The following is a 22139-nucleotide window of genomic DNA, read 5'->3' on the forward strand; positions in this document are numbered from 1 at the left end:
GTTTTTCATTACTAACTGCTCAGTACAATTTCAAAGTCACTAGCTGAAATGACTGAGCCTCACACTACTCTAGCCAGGATTTGAGATGAGGCTTATACTTCCCCATTATGCAAAGACTGAACAACAAATGATAGAGCTGCTTCTCTTCAGACTTGATAATTAACCCAAATTTTTCTTTTCAAGATTCCTTAAAGATGTTTTCATCCTCAGACAGAAGGAAATAATTTCAATAACACGATCCCCACATTCACAAGAGGTTCAGGGGGTAGTTTTATGTCTTCCATTGGATTATGGATACTTGTCATTATTCAGCGGGATTGGTTACAAGTTGCTATTGGTAATGATCAGAAAAAGTCTAAACAAAGAAGATTTGATTCTGGGTTCTTGTATTAAAAAGAAAAAAGGACAATGCAGATATGATAAGATAAAAGGGTAGATTATTCTACTCTGAACATAGAAAGGGAGGATATAGATATGATAACACAAAAAGTTAGATTATTGAATTTACATTTAAAAAGCAACTACTAGTTTTAATCATTTTACATTGGATTTCATTTTTGTATATTATGTACCAATTTTGTATATTGATACAAATTTTAGATAAATTTTGTTAAAACATACTGTACATATGTTTCTAATCTTGTTCAAGGTATTGTACCTACACAACTCATTTAACAATGTAATACAAATTCTAGTTCTTGAAAGTTTTTATTACCTATTGTTTAGGATGATAAGGAAATGCAGGTTAGTAATTAATCAACTATTACAGATAAACTTGTAATCATATTAGGCATGCTTTCAAGGTCAAAAGATAAATAGTTTAGAAAGATATGTCTTCTTCAAACAACTCAGAATTCTATAGCATATAAAATTTAAGATGTTTTAATAACATGCTTTTCTTCTTTTATAACAATGAGACATGTCTGCTCCTGGCAGCGCCACTGTACTTGAATTTAGATGGTGGTCATCAAAGAAATTCAACATGGAATTCATTTTCTTTGTGGCTGATTTACTTTTTTTGCTTTTTCGAGACAGGGTTTCTCTGTATTGTTTGGAGGCTATCGGTCCAGCCTGGCCTCGAACTCACAGAGATCCGCCTGCCTCTGCCTCCCGAATGCTGGGATTAAAGGCGTGTGCCACCACCGCCCGACTGAAATAATTTTTTTAAATAATCTAAATTTACATACCAATCCCAGGTCCCTCTCCTTTCCGCCCTCCCACTCTCCCCACCATCTCCAGCCCCATGCTCCATCCATTATCAAAGAGGGTGAAGCCTCCTGTGGGGTATCATCAAATTCTGTTACATCATTTGTGGCAGGAACAAGCCACCACCACTCATATCTGTATCTAGGCTGAGTAAGCTATCCCTCCACAGAAAATGAGCTCCAAAGGATCAGTTCATTTTCTAAGGATGAATACTTATTCCTCTGCCAGTGGTCCCAATAATTGCCAAAGTCCCAAAACTGTGACTCACGTTCAGGGGGCCTAGTTCATTGTATAGTTAACCAAGCTGTCAGTCTGGAGTCAGTTGGCTCCCACTTGCTCTGTTCTGCCGTTTCTGTGGGTTTCCACAACATTTCTTGACCCCTTTGCTCATATTATTGCTCCTCCCTCTCTACAACTGGACTCCAGCATGGCCAAGTACTTAGCTGAATCTCTGCATCTGTATACATCAATTACTTGATGAAGGCTCCATGATGGCAATTAAAGTAGTTATCAAACTGGTTATAGGGGAAGGGCAGTTGAGGTACCCTCTCCACTATTGCTTAGACTCTAAGTTGGGGTTATCCTTGTCAATTCCTGGGAAATTCCCTTAGTGCTAGGTTTCTCCTTAACACCATCATGGGTCCCTCAATCGATGAATCGATTTCCTTGCTCTACCTCTCTGTCTTCCCCCAGCTTAAACTTACCAATATCTAATGTTTTCCTCTCTACTCCCTTTCTCCCCTTCGCACTCTCCTAGTACCCTTCCTCTGCACTCAAGATATCTTGTCTATTTTCCCTTCCATGGGAGGTGGCCCTCCTTGTTTTCTGGCTTCTCTAGGGATATGGACTGTAGGCTGGTTATCCTTTGTTTTATGTCTAATATCTACCTATCACTGAGTACATACCATGTTTGTCTTTCTGCATCAGAGTCAGTTCCATACATTTGCCTGTGAATTTCAAGATTTCACTGTTTTATACTGCTGAGTACTACTCTAATGTTTATGTGTACCATGTGTACCACATTTTCTTTTTTGTTTGTTTGTTTGTTTTTCGAGACAAGGTTTCTCTGTATTGTTTTGGAGGCTGTCCTGGAACTCTCGTTGTAGACCAGGCTGGCCTCGATCTCACAGAGATTCACCTGCCTCTGCCTCCTGAGTGCTGGGATTAAAGGCATGTGCCACCAACGCCCGGCTTGTGCCACCAATGCCTGGCTACATATTTTCTTTATCCATTCTTTGATTGAGGGTGTCCAGGTTGCTTCTAGTTTCTGGTTATTATAAATAATGCTGCTATGTAATATGTTCTTTTGGTATGAGTGTGCATCCTTTGGTTATATGTATAGGCATGATATTGATGGGTCTTGTGATAAGAGTGATTAACAATTTTGTTAGAAATTACCATACTGATTTATAAAGTGAATGTAAAAGCTTACATACACCCCAGAATTGTAGGAGTGTTCCCCTCACTGCATATCCTCTCCATCAAAGGCTTTCATTAGTATTTTTAATCATAGGCATTCTGACAGGTGTACAGTGAGATCATAGAGATGATTTTGTTTGCATTTTCCTGAGGACTAAGGATGTTGAGCAGTTCTTTAATTATCTTTCAGCCATTTGTGATTCCTATATTGAGAATTCAACATATAGATTTGTAACCCATTTTTAATTGGATTACTTTGTGCTTTGGCGACTAGTTTCTTGAGTTCCTCGTATATTTATCACATGCTAATATTGTACACATAGATTTTGTAGTTAGTATATATAGTTTTTCTTATATTAGTTACAAACATTTTTATCTTAGACAAAAAGTGAAACTACAGGTGGTGTTTTGTTTATGATCTAACAAATAAAGCTTGCTACTCTAACTAGTTAGTCACAGAGGCCAGGCAGTTGTGGCAGACACTTTTTTTTTATTAATATTTTTTTATTTTCCATTTTAAATTTAGATAAGAAACAAGGTTGCTTCACAAGTCAGTATGAGGTCCCTCTCCCTTTCCCTCCCCTCCTCCCGTGCCCTCCCCCCCATCTCCCCCGTTATCCCCTCATTCCCCCAGGGAGGGTGAGGCCCTCCATGGGGGTGTCCATAGTCTGTCATTTCATATAGGGCAGGGCCTAGACCCTTCCCCAAGAGTTCAGGGTGAGAGTGCACCTCACATTGTTCTATGGGAGTCCAGAGACCGTGTGTATACTTGGGATGGGTACTGATCTGCTGTCCAAGGCTCAATAGATTCCCTAGGCCTCCTCACTGACACTTTTAATCCCAGTAGCCACACTTTTTAGCCATAGAGGCCAGGCAAGGGTGGGAAACACCTTTAATCCCAGCACTTGGGAGACAGAAGAATATGGATCTCTGTTAGTTCAAGGCCACCCTGGGCTACAAGAAGTTGATACAGTGTAAAAGAAAAATAGATTTCACATTAGGCTGATTCCAGCACTTGGAGTAACATGCCTTTAATCCTATCACTAAGGGCGTGAAGACAGGAAGAGATATGGCTGTTTAGAGCGAGGAACATAAGGTGGGAGAAAACAGGAGCTCATGGTAGTCTGAGGTAGCAGTCTGAGGAAACAGTCTAAGGAGAAGTGAAGCCTGAGTCAGTGAGTCTGAGTATGCAGTCTTAGAACAGAATCACCCATTTGGTCTGAGCTTTGGAAGAGTTATGAATTCTTGCTTGGGTTATCTTTTAGATTTCAGCCCCTGATAGCTGACTATGAGTTTTTATTATTAATGCCAATTAGAATTTGCCCTACACTTTTCTGTTTAAAGTTAAGATATTTTAAATTAAAATATGATTACATCATTTCTCCTTCCTTTTCTTCCCTTCAATCACTCCCATCTCCCTTGCATTCAAATCCTATGTTTCTTGCCCTATCTATCTTTCAAATATAGTTTCTTTTCCTGTATTATAGTTACATATAGGACAGATACAAAAATATATAAATAAAACACATTCAGTTAATTTTTCTTGTTTGTGTACCTTTAGGGGTAAACATTTTGCCTTTGCATTAGATACCCAATTGGTGTCTGTTCCCTGGGATGAGACTTGATCTGCCTGTCTTGACAGTCATTAGTTTCCTTCTAATCTTTGTCTGTGGATGGGGTTCTGTGACATTTTTCCCATTATCCATTAGTTCGTCTATTGAAATTATAATTGTTCAGATGTTATTTAGTCAGCACATTCAGTCTCTGAGGGGCTAAATATTTTTTATTAATGATATTTTGATTAATGGTTTATTAAGTAATTTTTTCCTGTGAACATTATAGAGTGTACTTAAATACATCCAGATGCGATAAACCATTCACTTCATGGGTTTTTTTTGATACAGTAAAGAGGTACAGAAAATGCAAAAGTGTTTCTCATAACTCAATAGTGAAGTACACATATTTCAGATAGAAGTACATGAAAATAAAAGAATAATAAAGCTGGTGTAAGATACAATAACATAGAAACTTATTGTTACCATGTGTATGACTTTGATGACTTTGTGTGTGTGTGTGTGTGTGTGTGTGTGTGTGTGTGTGTGTTTATATGTGCTATACTTTTATTTGGGAAGGTGGCAGAATTCTTCCCATCAACTTATCACAATCATTTGAGCACTGGGTTGTGCTGCTACATCATTATTGTTAGGACATTTTCGGGCAATAGGGGTTCTCCAGTTTCATTTTATCCTCCATGAGGCAACTATTGTTTGTGAAGCCCATTATTAGCAAAAACATCAGTATATAGTATAGGGCTATATTTCAAAAGCAGTGTTTGGAGAGATAGTAAACAGTCTTCCTAGTGTATACATTTGAAAACAGTTTTTTGAAGAATTGTAATATTTTTTTCTCTTACCCTTGAGTCTTCCAATTTATTCTTATCTCAAATGTTCAACTCCAAGTAGCTTTGTATTTTGCTACATCACCACATACATATACATTTAAAGATGATGCTTAGCCATGTCTGTCTTGTCATACAAAGAAAAAAATGTTCAAGACCATCACAAAGACCATCTAAGCCTGTTCCCATGTACTGCTTGTGACTATAAATGCTTGACATAATAACCTTTAATAACTCTCTTGTGTTATCAGAAAAAAGTAATGCACTCCAGAGTGTTTGGAATTATCGCTACCATAAGGAGCAAATATACCACCACTTGACCTCCCAAAATACAGTCCTGAATGGGAAATTTATCCCAAATAAACAAACACTGACTATAATCTAAATAATCATGTTGTCATTTCTTGAAAAATATGTTTGTCATCTTTACTTGGTAATGAGGTCATTGTCACATTCAGACTCAGAAATAAGAAGAGTATAATTTTAATGTATTATATTGAAGCTCTGTTTCCTGGGATTACCCAATGAGAGTTCAGACAGCACATAAATTCTGCTCTAGGAATCTTATAGTATAAAATTTCATGAAGAATTAGAATCTTGTTTCAAATATTTGAAAGACTAGACTAAAGTAGAGACAGAAGGAAATGTAGAGTATGACAAGAAGGAATCCTTCAAATAGAACTGATTTGGTTAGATGCTAAGACCATAGCAGAAAATAGAATTAAAGGGATGTGAACACATGAAGGAGACAACTGCAGCTAAAGGTGTCATTCAAAAAACGAGAGGGAAGAGGGAATATATGAGCATGGGAGGTCAAGATAATAACGGAGAAATGTACATAGACAGTTGAACCAAGCTCATGGAAACTCATGAACTCCGACCCTAGAACAGTGAAAACTCAGGTGAATGAACTAGGACTTTCATATGTGAGAGACAATGGTACAAACCTGGTACATGCTCTAGCTTGTTGGAGTCCATTCCTTAGGGTGAGATCCCATGTTCAGTAGTAGTAGGACCATGATGTAATCCCAATATATGAGATAGCTTGTTGGAGAATATTGCCTATGATGCGATGCCAAGCTCAGTCATAATGTATAGCAGAGGAGCCTGGTACTACATCAATCTATTGTGCCAGTCCTTACCCCTTTACCTGTGAGTAGAAATGGACTAGGGGTGTGCTAGGGAGGAGATAAGGGAAATGGGAGGACATGAGGGAGGTGGGAGGGAGAACTGTGATTAGAATGTAAAATGAAATCAAAACATAAAAAATGAAAGTAAAGAATACCTTCTAAACCATGTTTTATTCCTTCTTTCTAATCTCTTACTAATGTGTTCCTTTGTTCAAAGCAAAGAATGTAGTTTTCAACTTGCATAGAAGTTTTCACTTCATAGAAATCTCTTCTTTATACTAAATATTGGAGTATAAAATAATTATTTCTTTTAGACTCCTCTGTCTGTTATTTCCACATATTTTGTAACTCACAGTTATTTTTCTTGTTTATTTACTTATATCTAAATCAAGAAATCTCCAAGGTTTGCTAAGAAATTTCAGTAATGCAACATAATTATGTGTGTATGTGTAGCTTCTAAGGCTATAATATAATGAATTAAGCAAACTCTTTATGCTTATGTAATGTAATTACTTGGAGAAGAGAAAGTGTGTTAGTTAATGCAAACAAAATTGATATAAGAATGCACAGTTAGAATATTGTCTTAAACATATATTTAAAATTCTTACTTATTATCAATCATGATACAGAGTTAGAAATATTTTTTCATAAGTGTAATCAGTTATCTCATTATTTAATTTATTTTTAATATATATTTTTTATTTTCAAATTTAAATTATAAACAAGGTTGCTTCACATATCAATTCCAGGTCCCTCACCATTTCCCTACCCTCCTCATTCATCTCTCATTGTTGCATGGGAGTCCAAATCCATTTGTATACCCAGGATAAATACTGATCTACTACCCAAGGCTCAATAGATTACCTAGGACTCCTCACTGACACCCATATTCAGGGGGTCCTGATCAGTCCCATGCTGGATTCCCAGGCATCAGCCTGGGATTCAAGGGCTATCCCTTGTCAGGTCAGCTGTTTCTGGGGGTTAAACCAGCCCAGTCTTAATCCCTTTGGTCACCAGCCCTCAATCTCTTTCACTGGATTTCTTGAGTTCAGTTCAAGTGCTTAGCCGTGGAAGTCTGCCTCTGCTTCCATCAGCCACTGACTGAAGGTTATGTTTCCCAGACCCTCTGGCCATGGAATTGTAGGCTGGCACTTCCTAGATCTATGTCTAAAATCCATATATGAGAAAGTACATGCCGTGTATCTCCTTTTGTGACTGGTTTACCTCGCTCAGGATGGTTTCTTCTAGTGCCATCCATTTGCCTGCAAATTTCAGGATTCCATTGTTATTTTCTACTGAATAGTACTCCGTTGTGTAAATGTACCACATTTTCTCTATCTACTCTTTGGGTGAGGAGCATCTAGGTTGCTTCCAAGTTGTGGCTATTACAAATAATGCTGCTATGAACATAGTGGTACTGAGTAGCTTCTGTAAGGCTAATGAAAGAATCAGCAAGACAAAAAGGCAACCCACAGATTGGGAAAAGGTAGTCACTAACCCCACATCTGACAGAGGGCTGTTCTCCAAAATTTAAAATGAACTCAAGAAGTTGTTCTCCAAAACACCGAAGGACCCAATTAAAAAGTGGGGGACTGATCTAAATAGACAATTCTCAACAGAGGAGACAAAAATCCCTGAGAGACACTCGAGAAAGTATTCAACATCCTTAGCCATTAGGGAAATGCAAATCAAAAAAACCCTGAGATATCATTTTATTCCTGTCAGAATGTCTAAAATCAAAAACACCAATGACAGCTTATGGTAGAGAGGATGTGGAGAAAGGGGAACACTTGCCCATTGCTGGTGGGGGTGCAAACTTGTACAGTCACTTTGGAAATCAGTATGGAGATTCCTCAGGAAAATGGGAATCAGTCTAACACAACCCAACATTTCCACTCTTAGGCCTATACTCTAAAGATTCCCATTCATACAAGAAGAATGTCGGTTCTACTATATTCATAGCAGCATTATTTGTAATACCTAGATGCTGGAAGCAACCTAGATGCCCAAAAACTGATGAGGAGATAGAGAAAATGTGGTACATTTACACAATGGGGTACTACTCAGCAGGAAAAAAATGGAATCTTGAAATTTGCAGGCAAATGGACAACACTATAAGAAACCATCCTGAGTGAGGTGACCCAGTCACAAAAGACAAACATGGTATATACTCACTCATAGATGGATTTTACACATGGATCAGGGGACTGTCAGCCTACAATCTCAAGGCCAGTTAGTCTGGGAAACAGGGAGTTTCCCAAGTGATATGCAATATACACCTGAGAAATGGAAATTGGCAAGATCTGCTGAGTAGATTGGGAACATGGGGGAAGAGGAGAGGGAACCAGAAAAAAGAGAGGGAGATAAGAGGAGGGTAGATGAAGACATGGGGGAGCAGGAAGGTTGAGTCAAGAATAGAGGAGAGCACGATTAGAGATACCATAATAGTTGGAGTCACTATAGCTTTGAGGAGAGAGCTGACACCAGTGAGATTTCCATAGATCTACAAGTATGACACCAACTGGAAAACTAAGTAATAGCCGAGAGACTACATTAATAGCCCCTACCTAATGATAAGATTGCTGAATTCCTTATATGACATCCTAGAACCTTCATCCAGTGACTCATGGAAGCAGAGACAGACACTGACAACTAAACACTGAACTGGCCCCCCTGGAACCCAGTAACAGAGATGGAGCAGTGATGAGCAAAGGGGTTAAGACTGGGCTGGTGAAACCCACAAAGACAGCTAACTGCAAAAGGGGAGCTCTTCAACCCCAGACTGATTGCTAAGAGGCCAACAGGGCACTGATCCAAGATCCATGAATGTAGTGTCAGTGAGGAGGCCTCAGAATCCTCTGGGGCCTTGGGTAGTAGATTAGTGTTCACCATGGCATACAAATGAATTTTAGGAGCCCTTTCCACATGGAGGGATGCTCTCTCAGCCTGGACACATGGAGAAGGGCCTAGGTCCTGCACTGAATTAAATGACAGACTCTGGAGATCCCCCCAAGGTGGGCCTCACGCTAAGGGGGAAAGATGAGAGGATTGGGTTGGGTGTGGGAGTGTGGTAGTGGGGCTGGGAGGGAGAAGAGGGGGAGCTGGGATTTACATTTGAAGCATGCACATTTCTAATTTAAATGAAAAATGAAAAAGAAACAGAAAGTTGTACTGCCTATTTTTCTATCCCTGGTCTCTCAATTATCCCTCGTCTGTTTCCTGGTCATCCAGCCATGGGTTTGCTCTCCTGGCTGGGACCTCAAATTAGACCAGACTTTGTTTGGCCAGACCCACAGGTTCTGCACTTCCATTGTCCCAGCACATCTCGCCTTCAAATTAGATTTCAGAAAAAAATAATATTTCTAATAATACGCAACTATGCGTCTAAATCAGTGGCTAGCCCATCATCAAAGAAACTTTCTCTGTCAGATGATGAGAATAGATGCACAAATAGCTAAACATTAGGCAGCGAAAAATCCTAAATTGAAGGTCTCAATCACGTGCCCCTCCCCACAGCTTGGAGCTTGTGGAACCTCAAAGAAGAGGCAGACATTGGATTGAGGACACTGAGAACACGGCCCTCAGAAACAACTAAGCAGGGATTTTAGGATTTCACAGAGAATGAAGTTGAAATCATGGGACCCACAGAGGTCCCCTTCATACCCACTGCCATTTTGTGGGACTCCTAACAGTGGGAGTGCCTCTTACTGTTTTTCAGATCCTTTTCATCCTACTGGGTTTCCTCATCCAACCTTGATATGAGAGTTTGCAATTAGTCTTATTCTGTCTTGTTACTCAGTGCCTGCTTGATATCCCTGGTGGTCTGCTCTTTTCTCAAGAAAAAAGGACAAGATGTGAATTGGGGAGAAAGGAACAGTGACTGAAATCTAGGAGGAGTGGAGGAAGGGGAAACTGTTTGGGATATAATGTATGAAAGAAGAAAAAAGAAAAAGACTCCAAACCCACCCAAAACTTTTCATTTGAACGCTAAATGATTCCTCAAATATTATACTAAAATTATATTTTTCATGTAGGTCTGTAGTAGAGGAAGGACCATTGAATGGAGGGAGCAGGACACAGCTACCATATAACTAAATACTGTCATGATTATAATCAAGTTTTCTGATCACTATTGCATATTTATTTGAAATACTTTATTTTAATAAATTTGTTGGGTTGTAAATGTCAACATACTAGGAGACAAATATAGTTCCACCCTTGAGTTGTATATTACCTTACAAAGAGAACTTCATTGAAGATGAGGACAAATATACCCATGTTTCATCTCTATTCGTGAATTACGTAAATAGGTGAAAATTGCTGTCAACTATGTTGGTAAATGTCTTTCTCCCTTTATTTGTTTTGATCTATTATATCCTTTATCATGAGAGAAAGAAAATCAGCATACAATAAATGCTGATTATAATATTTTTGAGATTTATAACTCTTCCATTATATATCTCCAAGAGTAATTTTAAGCATTAGAGACATAAAGTTATTATTAAACTGATGTGATATTTCTTCATTTCCCAGACATGCATGACAGCAAAAAATATTATTAGAAGTTTGATAGTGACTGGTAATTATTACTATCTTTTAAAAAGTATTTCTAATATATGGAATCCTTCAGATGGTGTTTCACTTTGTTACAATGAATTAATGCATTTTCTTTTTATATCATATTTATTAAAGCCACATCTCTCTGATAAGACTATTTGAGTTTAACTTGCGAGTAATCAACATGTCTCATTCTTCCACATCTCTATTCATATAGAACACAGTTCTGATTGAGTGCTAATATTTTTCATAGCATTTTTCTCATCTTCCCCCCAATTTTACTCTTCTAAGATATTCTTCCTACTGTATCCTTAAATTTAGTCAGTGTATATGATGGTTCCATTAGTTTGACAAATTTTAAACAGGCAACCTTCTCACTGGGCACACTCCTCAGCTCCCTTTAAATATTTGTTTTAGAAAACCAACAACTGTAACGTCTCTCATTGCTTGAAACATAAATCTGTTGAAAGACTCTAAAGACTTTTATTTTTAGTTCATTATGTTTGTATAAGTGGCGTTGTCCATGTGTGTTTGTATGCACATGTGTGAAGCTGTAGGGACTTGTGCAGTAATATAGACACACATACCCATTACATGGCATACATGTGAAAGAAGTCAGATGATAATTTGGGGATCTTGTTACTCTCACTCCTCTGTGTTGGTCCATGGTATTTCATTTAATTCATCAGGCCTAGTAGCAGCTTCTTTTATCTCCTGATACTTCTGGCTGGCCTCATAATTACTTTAATGATGCATTATTTTTCTTAGAGACAAAAAAGCCAGTATTTTCAAATAAATTCTTCAGGAAGGATATCACCTATATTTCTAATTCTTTGAGAGAAAATAGGAGAATATTTATATATACCAATTAGAAGATGTGGGTAACTTAAACTTATGGACCATTCTTATGGAACAATTTATTCTCTAGAAATATATAATTGTGCTTCAGACCTTTACAAGGTTTTAAATATCTCAGTTTGTATTTCAACAAACATGATTTCAATTTGTTCTTGAAATTGTCTTGACTCCTGATCTCATAATCTTTACAATTTCCTTTGCCTCTTTAAAACCATTAGGTAAAATTTTATTTGATATAGTAATTTAACAACTGCAAACTGACTATCATTTTAGATGAATATTTTTCCTGTTTTTAGTCACTCTGTGTGTTATCAGTATTGTTGGAATAAAGCCATCCATAATGTCATTTTCAAAATCTCACCCCCTGAAATATTTCCTCCAATTCCACCAGTCAGTCCTTAACATTCTAAATCCAGTTAATATTTTTTATAGTTTGTGCATTTACTCATTTTTCCAAATGTGTAATAAAATTGCTATCATGAAGGAAAATACATTTTCATTATTTGTCCCTCTCTCATCACTTTGCACCCCTCCTATTTGTTCCTGCTTTGTGTCAACTTTATGGCATCTACTTCTTCCATTATTGTTAATATACATATACAAAGAAATGCATAAAGGCAAATTGTTTCTGTCTCCATTTAGTATTGGACAAGCAGTTAAAGTCTTCTCCCAATGAAGACTAATTAAGCCACCCTCAATTGACTGTTATTGCCTGCGGTTATTCATCTACAATTGAATTTACAAGATATTCCTCCCATAATTTTGGAATATTAACTGGTGTTTACATTTTTTGTGTTCTTTTAATGAAGCAAATCTTTGAGGTTTCCTGGGTGTAGTTTCCTTGTGATATCCCGAAGACTGGATTTTGTAGCAGACTTCCTGGTCCTAAGGGTCCTACAATAATTCTGATAATTCATTTGGAATGTTTCCTTAATCTCAGCTTTAAGGTTTGTAGTGTAGGTGTATCAATTATGGTTAAGCATCCAATAGTCAGCCATTTTTTCATTTTGAGCAGGTACAGTTATCTATATGTTATCTATCTTCTGAAAAAAGCTTCTTTGATCTAGAGTAAGAAATAAACGTATCTGTGTTTATACGGATAATTATTTAGAGTGCAGTTAGGAATCACACTCTTACAAAAATGGCAAGTAGCATAGTTTCCTCCAAGATCCATGACATTACCAGTCAAGAGTAGTTGGCATTTTCCCTCTTATTGAGCAAACCTTACATAAAGTTAGACAAATGTTGATTACTGTCAAAATATAAGTGCCACTATTGCACCTGTAGAAATTTAATCATACTCTACATATTGTACATTTCCTCCCTTAGAAACTTGGGTATCTCCTCCTGGTACTATGAAAGCTAGCTCTCAGGGAGCAGGCTTATAGTTGAAATCCAACACAAAGCCTCTTGAGTTCTATGTCCAAAGTCTATGATAGCTTCAGCAAGAGAGCCTTAAACTTCTTGGAGGCAAGAAATACCAAAACAAAACAGAGTACATACAAACACACACAGTAACTTACTACTCCTGGCCACAAGTCCTTTCCTGGAATGTGGCTGTTATAACCAGTGATACTCCATTGGAGAAATCTAACTTTCCATTTTCAAAACATAGTGTATGAACAATTTATTAAGAAACAAAAGGAAAATTATACTTTGGAGAACCAACCAAGGTCAACAGAAAGAATCCATATTGTTTTGAGAGTTTAAATGTTTTGAACACAGCAAGATGGCTCAGTGAGCAGAAGTGCTGGTGGGATCAGGCCTAAGGACCTTTGTGTGATCCCTGGATCACCAAAAAATGGAACAAGAAAACCAAATATTCAGAGGAGCCTCTAACTGCCAACCCTACATACACATTATACATATATATATATATATATATATATATATATATGAAGCTTAAGAGAGGTATGGAAGGACTACTTATCAAAATGATTAACAATACAAACAAATCTACTTCTATCAAGATTATTAAAAGAGAAAATACAAGAGAAGATTATATAAGAGTCTATGGTCAGGTTACTCACTCATAATAGCTTTGCCTTATAAATTCTGGAGTCATGAAGTCTACATGACAGCTGCTATTGAAGAAGTTACTTGAACTAGATAGATATAGGAAAATTCTCTCAACTTTTTCCTAACTTGCCATATCATACAGCATTCTTTATGAGCTGCATCTGGTAAAAAATAAAATGACTCCATATGTTTGTTATTATACAATAGCAAATAGAGACAAGATACATCATTGATTAAACTCACAAGAAAGTAAGCCAGGACCAGGATATTTGTTTCAGTGTTATTTAATATTCTACTTCCTAGTCCTGTTGTACTGACCAATTATTTTATTCTCTGAGCTTAAACTTGTGGTTCCGCAAATAAAAATAAATTACTACCTAGTTCATTAAGTCATCTTGAAAATTGAAGAAATCAAGTAACAAGTTAAATACTAAGTTGTAATATAGAATGCGCTGCAAATATAAAAATCCTATTTACAATTACTTTTTCAGTATTACTATTATTGAAATTGATTATTATTATTATTATCTCTTAATTTTCTTTCAAGTAAAATCTGATTTTAATTATTTGCTAAAAGTCATCAACTCTGAACTTCTCTAATTATTTCCTTCAAAATGTTCTGTATCTGATTTAATTGCTACAGTACATGTTATACGATTTGTTTGACTGCTGTTCTGTTTTGAGGTAATTTTACTCTATGCTGTATCTCCCAACTAGGTTATAAACTGAAAAATATAAATATTATTGTTTATCTATTTGTATGTCTTCAAAAAGAGTAAGTATAGTGTGCTATTCAGAAGAGCACATCACATAAATGCACTGAGTAATGAAATTGAATGCTAAATATAACATAAACTGTGGCTTGGAATATGCTTTGAGATTCTAGGGTTTATAATTTTAGGAATTCATGAATTTTTATATCAGCTTTAGGTTAAAAGGATATTATAAAAATAGCATGACTGAGTTTTAGCTTGAAGAGATTTCTTAATGTTTAACTACATGTTGGAATTTTATACATATTCAAAATTGCCTGTGGGGTTTGCAGTGGCTTAGTGGTAGAGTGCTAAGAGTGCTATGTTCAATGCAGGAAGTCTTGAGTTCTATCCCAAGCCCTCCATAAATAATGAATGTCCTCTAGCCACTCAGAACTTCCAGTAGCTTGGCAGCTACAGAGGGCTGGTTAGCTGAACATAGACTCCTGCTATTTCTGATAACTACCAATATTAAAAGAAGATTATAATAATAATGAGGCCACACATTTACATTGACCTGTCAGTATTTCAGAAAGCTCAAACTTCCTCATGTAGTAATATAATGTAGAAAGGGGATTCACATTATATATGCAATGCTTAAGGGTATTTTTATAAGTTTAAATTTACCAACTTTATTATTCATGGCAGATTAATAAAATCCCATGTGAGGAAATGGTCCTCTGATTGGCCTCTAATATGACAGAGAAGTATTGGGAAAAAAGAATGAATGCTTCTGGGGTGAAAGAACAAGAACTGGGCAATCTGGTTGTTAGTGTCAGAAAATTTAGGAGTGAGAAAACAGATAGTACCCATTTGGAAAGGAAGACTGGGGTGAGGAAAATTAATTGAAATTTCTCTTTGGTTTTTCCTCATAAATTCTTTTATTAAATGTGTTTATTTTTACTTTGTATTTGTTGTGATTATGTCGGCAATACACATCATGCCCATACCACATCATGCCACTGTATTTCTGTAGTGCTCAAAGGACCACTTTTGGTAGTTTGTTCTCTCTTTCCACCATATGGTCCAGGGGATTAAGCACAGTTTGTCACATTGATTGTCTGGAGACTTTTCCCACTGAGCCATCTTCCTAGTAACATACTTCTTTTAAAAACCACCATGAGATCCTTAACTTAAAATAGAAAAGGCTATCCCCATTGTTAGCATTACTGCACTTGTACTCATGTCTATCCCCATTTCTCTTCGTATACCAATAAATAGTAGTTATGGGGAATGTCCTTCTGTATATATGTTACTCTTATTGACTGATAAATAAAACAATTATTGGCCCATAGTCTGGCAGAAAGCACAGACGGTACTAGCAGACCAGGACAACACTGGGGAGAAGAAGAGACGTGCCTCAGAGAGACACCATGTAGAGACTAGGAAGAAAGGATGTGCCTAGCATTCTCTTGTAAGATGAGACCATGTAGAAACACATAGATTAGTGTTTATGGGTTAATAATTAAGACAGAGCTAGCCATTAAGAAGAGTTATCCATAAGCCAACACTTGTATAATTAATATAGCATCCCTGTGTTTATTTCGGACAAAGAGGCATTGGGATCAGGCTGGAAGGAAAATCTAGGAACATAGTAACCTAATTTTCTTATAAAATTATAATAGATACATCATAGACAATAGAACCTATGAAGATGTGCATTTATTATCACTATAATAATAATCATTATTGTTATTATTTAGCCTCTTTCTACATTAAACTCCTTGAAAAGCAAGTCAGGCCAAAGTCAAATCAATACTGTAGTTTTTTTAATGACAATTCACCAAAGCAAATCTATGTTACCATTATTCTTTTGAAACTCAATAACAAAATACTTTTGCCAAAGTCGCAAAGAGGATATCAAATTGACTTCTGTTATAAAAAGGACCCACTCTCTGTTCAGTTTGAATAGATGTCAAAATGAAGTTTATCAACTTCTATTTCCTCTTATTAATTTCTTAGTTTTCACTCTAAGAAAACCATTCTTCAGTCATATGCAATCATAGTGACTCAATGTTTTAAACTGTTGAGTCACTTGAAAAAATGTTGATTTAGCATAGTTTCAAACTTGAATAGAGTTCTTTGATCCAAGAAAATGTTCTTTGATCACCCATAAAATATGGTTATTTCTAAATTCTAAAAATTACCCTAAAATTATGATGTGAAATATGTTTTAGTATCTTCATAGCAACGCGTACATGATTGACATAAGATAAAATCAGATAAAATTCCACTGTGGAAATGGGATACATATATAAAGTCATACCCCTAGGTAAGGAGTTACAATTACTGTTAAAGGGAGAGTATGTTACTTGTAAGGTTATGTCCTCTAATAGGCTGAACATTTTCCAGTGAATGTCCATACAAATACCAGTATACAGACAATGAATCATGGTATTTTTTTGGCTTTAAAAAGAAAAGATGATGCAAATTGGAGCTGATAGGGAAAAAGGGTGATATTGAAATATGTGAGATGATAGATATGCTAAAATTATATTGCAAAAACTAGTACGAAAACCAAAATGACTAGAGATTATACCCCTAAAGAAATTAGTTTATAACAACTTTAATACATTTTTAATAATTGCTATATTGCGAAACAATGATTACATGCCTTCCTATCAGGTTCTACTCCATTACTGTCTCTCATTAGGAAACAAATGGCTTCTAAAATATAACAACTAAACATGACAAAATGAAATATAAGATAAAGCAGAAACTGGGATATTGTTGCAGGACAAGGCAACCCAACAGAAGAGCCCCATGAGCAGGCAGAAGAACCAGAGATCCACTTGTTTACATACTCAGGAATCCCATAAAAATACTAAACTTTAAGCTATAATATATACCAAGAAGTTCTGGTGCAGATTTGAGTTAACCGTGTGTTTGCTGCTTCAATTCCTGAGTTTTTTATGGCTTTGCTCATTGATTAAAAGGCTGTCTTCTCCTGGTGTCCTGTGTCCTTTTTAGCCCTTACACTCTTTCCAGCTCCTCTTCTCTTTTCCGAACTCTAACAGGAGGGATTTTATGAAGACATTCCATTTACAGATGCTGTTTCTCTCTGCATACTGTCTGGCTTTGGGTCTCTGTATATGTTTTTATGTGTTTCAGGAGGAAGGTACTTTGATGATGGCTAAATAAAGCACTGTTCTATAAGTATAGCAGAATGGCATTAGGAGTCATCTTATTGTTACCATTCATAGACTAATAGCTGTTGGTTTTACACTCAGTCTTTGAACTATCTTGTATCTGATTGTTGTTCAGGCAAGCAATGGAAGATATGAATTTCATTGGGTTTTCCTTAATTCAAATTAGACATTCTTTAGTGTCCCCAACAACATTGTGCCACTACCACCCTTAGGGTATTTTGCAGGCAGACAGATTGTAGAACAAAGTTTTTGTGGGTGGGTTGGTGTTTATGTTTTCCTTTATGTGGCCTGCAGAGTAGTTTCTGTACCAAAGGCACTAGAATATACAGGTGAACTTTCACCATATTCTCTCCCTTATTCTGAGGATATGAAAACAATCCTTATTGAAACATTAAATCTATTAGCAATAATAGTACAATGCTATTTAATATAATAATCCCAAAAACATAAACTTTAGCAAGCCAAATTACCAGAGTATTTATACTTTCTTTATGGGTATGATACAAATATTATGCTGAAGATATATTGAAGTAAGAATATTATAAACTATATAGTTTTGACTAGTAAAACACAAAATTTAATTGGGCCAAATTAAACTTAATTGGAACACCATGCAATGTATTATGTCTCAGACTGATAGTAACAGAACTCATAGTAATGATATAGACAATAAAGAAATTTATGTAATAATTTAGAGACAGATACAGAAGTCAGAGAAAATAGAAAAAAATGGTAACTTGCAGATTAAAAGATTTGTCAACAGGCAAGAAAAGCAAACTAAAAGATATTAGAAAAAAGTGGATTCATGGGGGTAGAGGTAAACATAATATGGCATGGAACAAAAGGAAGAAAATAATCAAAAATGCTGAATGAAATTTTAATATATTTTGAAAACACCTAGGTTTCTAGATACCAATAGGAGAAGAACAACATCGTCTTGTACTATATTTTGTGCTTGAAAATAAAAGTTGCACCAATGGTTGTGTCCATGTACCATCTGAAATAAAAACAATAGAATTTTTTTGAGTTTCTATAGCAAAATCTGGATGAGTTTTCAAAAGCCAGTTTGCAATTTTTACTTTGTCTCAATTATCTTATATGTAGTTAGCACAATGAGCATAAATACATGTTATTTAGAATAAAATTAAAATTTATTCTGGAGAGTATGCAGAGAGTTAGTTTGTGAAAATTGTTTGGTAAGAATGTGAATATGGTCAAAACTCAAAGCTCTCAAAGAACTAATAAAATAAAAAATAGAAAGTTACACACACATGCAGAAAGAATATCTAAGAAAACATATAGAAGAATAATACTGGATTGAGTAATTATAAAAATAATACTAAAATAAATTGGAAGGACAAGATGAGGGCAAATGTCTAAGTATATAACCCCTATTTCTTGGGTTGAAAACAGTCACTTGTCTCTGTTCTAAACAAAAAGTTCTGGTACAGATATTTATGAGTTTGAGGCAAGCAAGCACTACAAAGGAAGCTTGGACATGCCACATACAAATATTAAGACCATGTCTAATCTCCTCCTTTAAGAACAGATATATCAGTGAGTCTTTGTTTATGTATGTTTGCATCTGCACCTATATATAAAATCATATTTGTATTCATATGCATATATAGAAAGAAAAACTAGGATGTGAAATTGAATATTATTATCTATTTATATTTTATATTGTGTACTTTATTATGAAACTATATCATTTATTCTTTTTACTTTTCATTGAGGAAAAACAGTTAAAAACACAAAGGAAAGGAAGTATTTAAGGGAGTTCATTCTAAAAAATTCTTGTCAAAAGGAAGGTGAGGATTAAGTCAGGATTAGAAGTAGGAGATATAAGTAAAATTTTCATTTTCACTCCTTCAAAGGAAAGTAGTGTACACCAGAAAGTATAGAGAAACTATCATAAAAATGTGGTTGGATGTGACAAAATGCCCGCACTTTCAGAATGGGTGGGATTAAGTACAGACATCAATTATGTAACTTTATTTATAGAACTATATTTTCAAAGAAAATGTAGAATTTGAAGGGAAATTTGAGATAGAAAAGCAAATATGTTAAAAATTTGCATCAAAGTAAATGCCATTACTTTTCTTCAGAAGTAATCTTAACTAGGATATATTAAAGCTTGTGTTATGAACATATCCAGCAAGAATACATGGTGTATCTAATCTCTTGATGTGCAACATAAGTCACTGTACAGATCATGAGTGTTTAAGTGAAAATATTTAAATTCAGGTCTTAAAATTTTCATAACCTGAGAATCTTGCTATAATTGTTCACTGAAATTTATTAAAGCAATTAAAAGTAAGTATACTGAACACTTGTTTTTTAGAAAGACCAGTAAGTGAATTCACACAGGGTGAATTTCTAGACTTACTTAGTATGCTTTTTGCTAATCTGCTGTCTTCTCAGTTTCTCTAAGGTTGTGACAGAGGAAAACGTGGTACTGATCTGTAGGCAGACTGTACAGCATAGAAATGAAGTGTCAGGAGCACAAATTACAGAATATTGACAACAGACACTATTCAAATTTCTAATTTGTCACATACTCTCATTTGATCAATATGAAGGCTGTGACTATGAATCCTTCTTAATACTATGAGATAGAACAAAATGTTTCATAATTATCTCCATGTTTAATAGTAAATTCATGACTGTAATATTCTCCTGTTGAGAAAAAATTCTACTGTTGCTCTACAAAAATTATTGTTTTGTTTCATGACACTGTATTTTCTTGAAGTTGTTTTAAATCTTAAGAAAAGAAAATCAAGCTTCACCTTGTTAATTAGTTTCCTGAATTTCCAATATTTGTTATAATTAAAGAATCTAACTGGTTAGTGGAATGAGTGGAAACAAAACTCACCCAAACAACCTTATGTGCTGTTTGTTCTGCCTTCCCGCCTGTCTCTGTGGACACACTCTTGCCAAATGTCCTTCAGATGAAATAGATTTCATTGTTTAAGTAATTTTCATCTCCTGTGGTTCTTAGAATCTGCCATATCCTTCAACAGGATAAACATATTTTTCCTATTCATAAAACGAATGAAACAATTTTTCTTTTTATTGAAAATTTGTTTTAGTCCTTTTATATTTGTGTGTGTACATGTATGATGTTTGCATGTATGGGTGTGCTCATGCAGTCTTTTTAAAATTCAGATACATGTGTGTCATAGTTTGCATGGTCACAAGACAACCTTAGCCATTGGTCTTAACTTTCATTGTGCTCATAGGTTTCCCTTACTTGCTGGTGTTTATGCTCGACTAGCTGACCAATGAGATTCTTATATTCTTCTGAATATTATTCATCTATTGAGAGAAATTTATTTGAATTTCTGATTTAATATTAAATACAGGTTATAGAGATCAGAACTCCTATAATCAGCCCTGTTCAACAAACAGTGCCAGTGATTCACCTCTTAATGTTTTCATCTAGAATTTGAATTTCAGAACTGAATCTAAATTTCCACAGACTCTTTGGGTTTTTACATTGTCATTCTGCCCATTCTGAAGATTCATTTTTTTTCATTCACCACTAATGAATCTCTGTCTCCTTAATATAACCATCATTCCATCTGTATTAGTCCTCTTTCTACAGAGTAGAATCAATATTAACATAACATTAACTATTTTGAAGCAGTAAATCATTACTCACGAAGGTCTCTATTAGTGCTGCTAGGTACATTTCTGGCTGGAAAACTTCAGAAGTCAACACACTATTTGCCACTTTCCTTCTCTACTGTTATGGGAACCATTCCACTTCAGATAATAGAGTAAGAAATGAAAATAGTCTTTGTTATTCAAGACATTTAACTTTTGATGTTACCATATTATCCAAACATATCATCAAGAGATTCCTCATCAGTTTACAAATACAACATCATTAAAATACATTACAAGATTTAACATTACCCTTTTTTCAGGACCATAGTAGAAGGAAACCATACCATATTGATAAGCTCAATTTGACCATCTGATTTTCCATAGCTAATTTAACGTGACCGTAAAAGACATGTAACAATTCTGGTACCTAATAACATATTTTGATTACTCTCTCTCTTTTAATTTTTTGAGATAATCATATATTTCCTCCAAATTCTCCCATTCACCCTCTTCTTTAGACTAATATACTCCTGTCCAAATGCAAATACACTATAAAGTTTAATTGCTTGATTTTTAATGTTATCAGTCTCTTTATTTAATCATTATTTTTGTTTAGGTTACAAACAATCTTGTTTCACATGTCAATTCCATGTCCCTCTCCCTCCCCTCCTCCCCCATCCTCTCTACCAGGTTCCCGAGTCCCCCAACCAATCACCACTCTGATAACCAAAGAGGGTGAGGCCCGCCATGGTAGATCTCCAGTAACTGTTATTTCATCCAGGGCTGAGAGAGCCTCCAGTATTGTGGCATGGTAACTCAAAGTCTATTAGTACACCAAGGATAAATACTACCCAAGGCCCTATAAAGTACCTAGGCCTTCTTACTGACACCCACATTCAGGGGGTCTGGGTCAGTCCCATGCTTTCCACACAGCCATAAATCTGGAGTCCAAGATCTCCCCTTTGTTCAGGTCAAGTGTTTCTGTCTGTTAAACCAGTCCATTCTTAACCCCCTTTGCCCATCAGTTCTCTCTTTCTGT

The sequence above is a fragment of the Mesocricetus auratus genome, unplaced genomic scaffold, assembly GCF_017639785.1.
Source record: "Mesocricetus auratus isolate SY011 unplaced genomic scaffold, BCM_Maur_2.0 Super-Scaffold_100003, whole genome shotgun sequence".
NCBI classification, from domain to species: Eukaryota; Metazoa; Chordata; class Mammalia; order Rodentia; family Cricetidae; genus Mesocricetus; species Mesocricetus auratus.